This window comes from Microtus pennsylvanicus, chromosome 6, assembly GCF_037038515.1.
Source record: "Microtus pennsylvanicus isolate mMicPen1 chromosome 6, mMicPen1.hap1, whole genome shotgun sequence".
Taxonomy (NCBI): domain Eukaryota; kingdom Metazoa; phylum Chordata; class Mammalia; order Rodentia; family Cricetidae; genus Microtus; species Microtus pennsylvanicus.
The window spans coordinates 26,428,663-26,438,872 of NC_134584.1; positions in this window are offsets into that span (position 1 = coordinate 26,428,663).

Consider the following 10,210-nt stretch of genomic DNA (forward strand, 5'->3'; position numbering starts at 1 on the left):
TTTTGGAAAAACCTCCCCCTGAGCTTGCCAGGGAATCCAGCTCAACTGTATCAGTTCCTGCAATTACAGCAGGAACTGGTTCAGGTCAACGGAGAGAGGTTTTGCTCTGAGCAGTACGGTTTGCTCGTTCCGACTTTGGGCCACTGCAAACCGTGAGTCCTCCCTTTCAGATACCAGCAGGAGCCAGCAGTCTGTGGACTAGGAAAGACTGATCAGAATCCAGGGGCAAAGGCTGAGTTTGGCTGAGATGTTTTCCCCATGCTAAACCTTATTTTCTTCTCTTTTGCATCTCTAAAAGCCAACCTTAAGCAACACATGGTCTAAGTTCTTGCTAGGTGGAAACACAACCTACTTTCTTGTTAAAGACATCCTTCTCCGGCTTCTCTGAACCTATGGAACACTGATGTGCAGTACTACCAAGAAAGGTGGAATGCACCCAACAAAACATACGATTCTAAGGGCTCAAAATCGAGAGAACTACCACCTCTGAAAGCTCCTGTGCTTGTATTGATTAAACCAAAGAACAAATGGACACGCCCAACCTCTTTAGTGATAATAAGTTTAGAGAGCTGATAGTGTTGCCTTTAAAAATTGATTCTTCTTTTATTTTTGTTTTCTGTTTTGTTGAGACAGCATTTCTCTGTGTAGTCCTGACTGTGCTGGAACCTGCTCTGTAGACCAGGCTGGCCTTGAACTCACAGGGGTCTGTCTGCCTCTGCCTCCTGAGTGCTGGGATGGAAGGCAGGTACCACCACTGCCCAGCTAAAACGTGCTTTTATTTACAGATCATTCCATCTATTACTCACTGATCAGAAGGTTGTTGGCCCACCCCCTTGAGGCCTGTTGCTGTCCTGAACTCTTAAAGGGGATGAATGGGCTAGTGTCTGGTCTGGGTCCTCGAGGGCAGTTATAGAAGACAGCCAAGACAGTTTTCTATATAGAAAGCAGGGTTACTTACTGAGCAGACAGAGAAAGCGAGGAAGGAGCTGCCATAGCTGCTCTGTTTCAGCAAAGTGACCTGAGAAATAAATGCTGCCTCTGAACTGACAAACTGGCAAATGCTACCGTGGCCAATCCTGCCACTCATTGCCTAGCCAACTATCTCCCAGAACCCACATGAATCCAAAGAAAGTGCTGGGAGCCAGTGATAGAGTTTCCCCATAAAATCAAGCTCCCTAGATCACAACAGGGGGTTGGGTGTCATGATTAGTCAGGACCGACAGTTCTCATCTTCTGGGCAGAGATACCCCAGTTCACTAGTGTGCTAGCTGCATCTCAGATGTCTTCTGTCTTCTTTGAGCACACATAAGCATAGTGCAAATGTAAACAACACATCGGACTACAGTCCAGCTTGGATTCTCTCAGGGAACCCCCTCCCAGGCCTGGATGCAATCCGACAGGATCGCAGCCTGTGTGAGCAGACATCAGTGGTGAAGACTCAACTGTGGGTGAGAAGAACAGTGTCCCAGTGGGGTGCTCCAACCTCAAAGAAGCCTGGAATAAAAAAAATGACAAAGAGAGAAACAGCTGTGAAAACTAGGTCACCTGATTCACTGACTCTCCAAAAGCTGCCCGGGCTTTCTCTGTCAGGCGTGTGCTCTCCTCTCTATAACAGCAAATCCTCTTCTCTTGCCTTCTCGGCACAGCAAACCCCTCATTAGGGTTTCATTCCTGCCGTCCATCCTGGTGGTTCTCAATCCTAGCTGCACATTAGCATAAACCCAGGGACTTCTAAAAATACCAGCACCGTGGTCCTGCTTCAGACCTTCCCGTCAGAATCTCAGAAACACCAGGCGCTTCCAGCCGTTTTCCCCCAGGATAAGTGAGGGCTAGGAGTCACTGATCCATGTTATCCTGGACTTAAGGAGAATAGATAACAATATTGTAATGTGTTGATAACCATATGCCAGCCAAATGCTTCTTTAGATTAGCTCACTGACTTCTCTCAGCAAACTTCTCCACTTTGCAGAGCAAATCTTAGATGCTCACAGAGGTACAGTGGCTTGTTTGGTGTCACACAGTGGGAGAGGGGTGATTGAGAAGACACCCCCATCAGTCTCCCATTCTGTACCCTCTGCTTTCTTCCACAGCAGAGCAGGGAGGTGGGCATAGACTACCTACCCTGTACCTTCCAGGGAGCAACTCGTCAGAGGCCCCACAGTGTCAGAGGTCGATTGTATATATCCCAAAGATAAAAGGGTGCTGTAAAATCCCCTATACTTTGAGTATGAATTTATTTTCATAGCTGATCTCAATAAGATCACTGGAGTTGGGTCTTAATCAAATATGATGATGTTCAAATTAGGAAGAAGACATGCACATAGGCAGAGCACCATGTGGAAGTGAAGGTGGAATCAGGGCAATGCTTTCTTTAAAAGCCAAATGACACCCGTGATTGCCAGCAAACCACCCAGAGTGGAGAAAGAGACACAGGACAGACCCTCCATCCCTTCAGAGCCCTCAGCAGAAGCAACTTCACTGACACCTTGATCTCTGACTCCTAATTTCAGAATGTAACATGATAATTCTTTCTCTGTGTTTCTTATTCTTCAAGTGAATAAAGATGGCACTGTGGAAAGTTAAGGAAAAAAATAAGGCTCCAGACAGAACAACAGGTCTCCTGATGTGTAGCATAGCAGGCTAGCTATGGCTGACAAAATTAATAGTCTGTTCTAGAATAGCTAGTAGAAAATATTCTAATGTTTCCAGCATAAAGTAACTATAAATGTTTGAGGTGATATGTCTATTATCCAGACCGGGTATTTATACATAGTGTGCATGTATTACATTTTATTATCCATTCCTAAGTATATGCAATTACTATGTGTCAATTAGCAATTACTTTAAAAAAAACCTGCAGACTCCTAGGAAGATGCTGTACCTAACTCCAGGCCCTGAATGACCTTGGGCTTCACTGGACACTGTGGCACACTCCTTTAATCCAAGCATTCAGAAGGGAGAGGCAGGCGGATCTCTGTGAGTTCGAGGTTAGTGTGGTCTACAGAGTGAATTTTAAGACAGCCAGGACTATTTATTAAGATCCTATTTCACAAAAAGAAAGAAAGAAAAGAAAGTAAGGTAGGAAGGGAGGGAGAAAGGTAAGGGGAGAGAGAGACAAGAAGAAGGAGGAGGAGGAGGAAGGAAGGAAGGAAGGAAGGAAGGAAGGAAGGAAGGAAGGAAGGACAGAGATATGGATGCATGCCCCCATCCCTAATGCAGAAGCTATCTCCAGTGGATAACCTCTTTAAAAAAAATAGTTTTCTCACAGAAGTCTCAATGGAGAAACAAATTACTCTTAAGGGGAGGCTGTACGCCCAGAAGTAGATGGCCAATAGGAAATGAACTCAACAGCGCCTTTGGAGGTTCCTTATCTCATAATGTCTTGTCCGGGTGTTTGTTTTTATTTATTTATTTTTCCCTCTTTTTACCCTGCAGGTGTTTTGGGTATATATTATGGCTTCCAATTTTATGTGCAAATGAGTGGGTTTCTGTCTGTCTGTTTCTTTTGCCTTTTATCTGACCTGGATGGGAGAGGAGGTGGGGAGGAACTGGAAGGAGTAGGAAGAAAGAAAACTATAATCAGGATACATGAGAAAAATCTATTTTCAATAACAATGTGAAAAAAAACCCTGAAGACTGCCATCTTATTCCTGAGGAGATGGTAGTTTGATGTTTAGCCAACTGCACAAGTTCAAGGATGACAGATGGCAAATCTGATTCGCCAAGTCCCTGGTGTTTCAACTCAGGTTCTTTCTCCTTTACACACGAATTTCCCATTAAATTGATTAAACTATAGATTATCGTTAAATGTTACTTTTGATTATCATCCATAAATCTTTCAGGATGTCTCTTCTACCTGGTGTTCAAAGGCGAAGACGTAACTATGATGCTTGCCTATGGGTTAAGTAGCAACAACATCTGGAATCTTCCACTTCCCTGTAGATGATGGAGTTCCAGTTCTGTATAGCTGGCTTAAGCTCTGAACGCTCCCAGAGGATGTATGAGGACATTGGGCTCCTGAAATATCCAGGACTGCCCCCTACATCCTTCCTGCCTTTCCTCCAGCCCCAGCCCGAGATGTTGGCACAGCTTGTAGTACAAGCAACAAAGATGTAGGTGCATAGGAATATATGCATAAAAACCCAGTCCCCTAGCTCAGCTTTGCATGTTGGAGGCAAATATTTGTTTAGCCTTACAAAGGAGGCTGTTGTGAGGTGTGTAGGTGCCCTGTGGCCTCCGCTGCTATGCTTCAACATGGCTTGGGTCCAAAGAGATCAGTTATGGTCTGGCGGTAGACAGTCAGGAGTTATGCTGGATTCAAGGTCTCTTTATTTCAGGGCCAACTTAAAGAGTAGCTAATGAAGGAGACTATCTGGCCAATTTTCAGAAACACTTGATGAGTAACCCACATTTCCCTAGTCCTTTTGGGTAAAAAAAAAATACTCCTTATACGCACTTGGGTGAATTCAGAGATTCCACAATCAAGGCTTTATTCCTTTGTTTAAAAGATAGATGTGTTAAACTACAAGTGAAATTAAAAACATTCCCCCAAAAGAGCTAAGTTAACTGTGTGGTCGTTTACATCTAAACATTTAAGCCCTCTCCAGATCTTTTCTGGGAAGTTTTGTTTAGAGAAAAATTTAAAGACCAAATGGGATCAAAGAGTTGACATTGTCTCTAGATAGGAGATATTTATACCTGCAGAAAAGGCAATCCCTGCTTGCTCAAGATGTCTCTGTTTGCTACTATGGGACCAAAACAGGAGAGGAGCATGGAAGCATGGTGGTCAGCAAGTCAAAGGTGCCATTGCCTTGGTTGAATTACATGGTTCAGGGAGGGACCCATCTGACACGTGCAAGAAGCCCAGCTTCAGAATCCAAGTAATGGACCTGTCTCTATGACCAAAATAAGCCAATGAGAAATGGATATGCAAACACCAGCTCTTACACATAATTCCCTGTTAGTTATGTAAGTCACACTATTTGATGAACAATGGGTTCTCTGTAGGCAATAGACAAGAAGCCAATCCGATGAGAGAAGTGTGTGATGGTGTGTGTGTGTGTAAGGGAATTTGTTGAATATCATCAAGCATTTGTATCTGTCAAGGACGAAATAGAAAAACAGAACCGTGCTTGGTGTTTCAACAGAAATAATTTAATAGGAAGAATGTGTTCAACATACATAGTGATTTATGTTGTTATCTGAACTTAAAAGCTTGGAGAAATGGCTTTGCAGAAAGGTTTGTGGAGGAGGGCGACTATCCAGCTAAAGATGCCACCTGTACTGGCATCCAGTGAGACATATTTTGGAAACATGAACAGGTGCTCACTTAGAGCCAATGGTGACTGCCAAGATGAAGGCCATCGTTCTAATGACACGTGGTGCTGGAAACAAATGTGGGTCCCTTGCATGAGCATCATGTACTTTAAACCACTGGGCCATCTCTCCAACTCACATTCTCCTTTTTGTTTGGGGTAAGATCCCAGCTCAGGAAGTAGTGCCACCCACATTGATGGTGGGACTTCCCACTTCCGTTAACACAGCCTAGGAAACGCTCATTAAAATGCCCAGAGGTTTGTCTCCTAAGTGATTCTATATCATGTCAAGGTGACAGTATTAACGATCACAGATACTAACATAACTTTTCCAGGGCTGGCCTGCTCAACGCCAATTCACTCACTGAGAAATGGAAGTTGACCTCTATACATGGAAGCCATAGTGTGATCCAGGCTTCAGTGAAGCCAGAAGCATGAGTTCCTTTGACACTTAGGGTCTTATTTCCCAGCAGGATTCTGCTACATCAGCTTCCTAGTCATTGAAAAGCAAACGGTATTCACAATAAACAGGAGACAAGAGTTTTCTCAAAGATCTTCCTATTCTATGGCAAGATCCAGAAAGATTCAAGCTTATTCCTCAAAATGGTAGACTACTGTCATCAGAACCCTTGTATTAATCAGGAATCTCCAGATAAACAGACATAAGATACATACATGTCATACAGATGTATATATGCAATATATACATTATACATGTGTAAATATATTTGTTCCTCTGTATGTGTGTCGAGAGAGAGACAGAAAGAGAAAGAAAGAAGAAAAGAATGAAAGAAGGAAGGAAAGAAGGAAGGAAAGAAGGAAGGAAGGAAGGAAGAAAGGGAAAGGAAAGGAAAGGAAAGGAAAGGAAAGGAAAGGAAAGGAAAGGAAAGGAGGAAAGAAAAAGAGAGAGAGAAAGACAGACAAAAAGAGACAGAAAGAGACAGATTGACTAATTTTGAGGATTTGGGCAGGCTTCTATAGAGGGATAGAACTACTAGAAAACAAATGTGTGTGTGTGTGTGTGTGTGTGTGTGTGTGCGCGCGCGCGTGCGTGCGTTTGTGTATTGTAAAAATGGTTTCATGAGTTAGAGAAATAGCTCAGTGCTTGCCATAAAGCATGAGGACCTGAATTCAGGCCCCCAAACCCATGTAAAAAAAAAAAGCCCAAGTGTGGTGGTGTTTGCTTATAAGCCCAGCAATGAGGAGACAAACAAGTGGATCCCTAGGGATCCTTAGCCACCCATCTTAGCCAAAGCAATGAACCCTGGCCAGTGCTATCTCAGAAAAATAAGGTGGAAAGTGATTGTGGTAGACCCCAGAATTTGACCTCTTGCTTCGTTATGTAATACACATATGTTTATATGTACTTACATACAATGTACATGGGCACATACACTCATATACACACACACTTGGGAATTCACTATATTGATTTGAATTGGCACCTACACACTGGAACTTTGTAGTTGTTCAGTTCACAACGCATCCAGCAATCTCAACCAAGAGCTGAGAAGAGTCCTGAGAAGTCTTTGTTCTTCAGCCAGCATTAAAAGGCTGATAAGCTGGGGTCTAATGTCAGCAGAGGACAGCAACAGCAGTAGCAACGAGGATAGGTGTCCACCAACAAGAACCAGAGTTAGGCAGGCAAGCAACATTGCTTGTTCAGATCTCTTTGTATCTGACCTGCCCATTGGAGAGTGACACCCGTTATGGAGAAGACTCTTCTCTCCCAGTCAAACCTTTCTGGAAAAGACCTCATGGACCTGCCGAGAGGTGTTAGTTGATTACAGAGTTCATTAAGTTAACGATGCTAATGACCACAGGCCTAACATGATCAAAAAGGCTGTCAGTCTGATAGTCTTGGGACAAGCTAACAGGCTGTAAAGCATGAATTGGTATTGTAGTTTTGAGTCCATTGTCATCTTCGGGCTGAACTGCTTGCTGGTTGGGGATCTCTGCCTTTTTCCTGAGGCTTAAAATGGATTAAATGAAGCTGCCCTACTTTCGTTTGTTCCTGTGATAACATGCCCTGATGGAAGCCCCAGAGTCAAGAGTAAAGACAAATGGATGATGCAGCCAGCCCATATCAATCCTTTATAGATCAGGGCCCCAAACCAAGATATGATGCCTCCCACAATGGTCTGGGTCCTTCTACATCAATCAACAGTCAAAACAATCTCCCACAGACCTGTGGGCCAATCCGATCTAGGCAAGCCCTCATTTCTTTCTCTAGGTGATTCTAGGTCGTGAAAAATGAAATTTCAAAACGAACCATCGTGTAAGCTTACTACATTATAAAGGTAACTTAGTTTCTTTTCTACTCTTACAGTAAAACCTGTGAGCACAGCAACTTACAAGAGGACGTTTATCTGGGCTTATGATTACGTTAGAGTTTATGGTGGCAGAGCAAATGTGTGTGATAGTCGGTGGCTAGAGCAGCTGCTGAGAGTTCACACCATCTACAAGCAGGAGGCAGAAAGCACACTAGGAACAACACAAGTGTTTTAGATCCTCAAAGCCCATCCCTAGTGACACACCTCCTTGAACAAGACCACACCTCCTAATCGGTCCCAAACAGTACCACCAACTGGGGACCAAGTATTCTACTCAGGTCTTACGAGCCTATGGAAGCCATTCTCATTCATACCATCACAGAAGGATATTGTAATTTATCCAAAGGCTAATAATTTACATCAGTCACATTGAAAAAAAAACCTTCATAAAAGCATTTAGATTGGTGTGTGACTAAACAGCTCGGCACTATAGCTGGCAAATTTGACTCAAAATTCACATTTCTTAATAATTTCAATTATTTTTTTAAAAAAGAAAACTATCTTTTTCATTTTTTTTCATTTCCCAGTTCCCACTTCCTCTTCTCCTCCCATACCCTTCACCTACTCCTCCACCCCACCTCCAATCCAAACCTCAGAGAGTATAAGGCTTTGGGGAAGGTACATGGCACTCCCTACTATATCTAGGCTAAGCAAGGTATCCATCCAAATAGAATAGGTTCCTAAAAAGCCAATGCATGCAGTAGGGATAAATGCTGGTGCTATGCCAGTGGCCCCTCAGTCTGCCCCAGCCATACAACTGTCACCCACATTCAGAGGGACTAGCTTGGGCCTATTGCTATTTCTTTCTCTGTCTAGCTGGAATTGGTGAGCTCAGGTAAACTGTTTCAGTGGGTGTACCCATCATGGTCTTGACCTCTTTGCTCATATTCTCACTCTTCAACTGGACTTTGGGAGCTCAGTCCAGTGGTCTGATGCAGGTCTCTGCCTCTGTTTTCATCAGTTGCTGAAAGAAGTTTCTATGGTAACATTTAGGATATTCATCAATCTGACTACAGGGCAAGGCCAGTTCAGGTACTTGTGGATTCCTGGGAATTTCTCTAGTGCCAGGTTTATTGCTAGCCCTATAATGGCTCCCTTAATCAAGATATCTTTTTCCTTGCTCTCATCTCTGTCCTTCCTCCATCTCAACTATCCTGTTCCCTCAAGTTCTCCTCCCTTTCCCCTTTTCCCCTTCCACCCTCTCTTTCCCCCTACCCCCATGCTCCCAATTTTGTCATGCAATCTTGTCTATTTCCCTTTTCCAGATGGATCTATGTATGTTTTTCTTAGGGTTCATTTTGTTACTTAGCTTCTCTAGGATCATGAACTATAGGCTCAATATCCTTTGCTTTACAATAGTAGCCCCTTATGAATAAGTACATACCATGTTCATCTTTCTGGGTTACCTCACTCAGGATGGTTTTTTCTAGTTCCATCCATTTGCATGTAAATTTCAAGATGCCTTTTTTTTTAACCACTGGGTAGTACTCTAATGTGTAAATGTGCCACATTTTCTTTATCCATTCTTTGGATGAGGGGCATCTAGGTTGTTTCGAGGTTCTGGCTATTACAAATAATGCTACTATGAACATAGTTGAACAAATGTCCTTGTAGTATGATTGAGCATCTTTTGGATATATGCCCATGAGTGGTATTGCTGGGCCCTAAGATAAATTGATTCCCAATTTTCTGAAAAACCACCATACTGATTTCCAGAGTGGTTGTACAAGTTTGCATTCCCACCAGCAGTGGATGAGTGTTCCCTTTACTCAAGCTTCTCTCCAGCATAGGTTATCATTGGTGTTTTAGAGCTTACCTATTCTGACTGGTGTAAGATTATTCATGAGAGTCATTTTGATTTGCATTTCCCTGATGGCTAAGGATGTTGAACATTTCCTTAAGTGTCTTTTGGCCATTTAAGATTTTTCTGTTGAGAATTCTCTATTTAGTTCTGTAACTTATTTTTAATTGGATTTTGAAATTTTGATATATAATTTCTTGAGTTCTTGATATGCTTTGGAGATCTGTTCGATGTGGGGTTGGTGAAGATCTTTTCCCATTCAGAAGGCTGTCTTTTTGTCTTATTGACTGTGTCCTTTTTTTTACAGAAGCTTCTCAGTTTCAGGAGGTCCCATTTATTTATTGCTCTCAGTGTCTGTGCTGCTGGGACTTGGGAGATGGCTTAGCTGCACAAGCTCACACATCCTCAGGGTTGCAAATACATTCCCACCCCAGTCTGGCTGTTCCTTTTATGCTCCATCAATCCTAATACATTCCTATCTCTTGGTCTTGGCCATTGTCTCTTTGGCCAAGAAACTTCTCATTCAATCATGTTTCTTCACATTTTCCAATGTATTTTCCTAATGTTAAAATGTATTTCCAAGCTGTTCATTTACCACTTAACATCATTTATATAATAGATGAAATTTATTTTTGGCCTGGCAACTATTATTCTCTTACTTCCATGTAAAAACAAATCCCACTCTTATTCTTCTGTCTTTTAGAGGTAAGTCATGATGTGTGTGATCTGCTGTGGTCTGAGATTCTCCATGCCTAAAATTG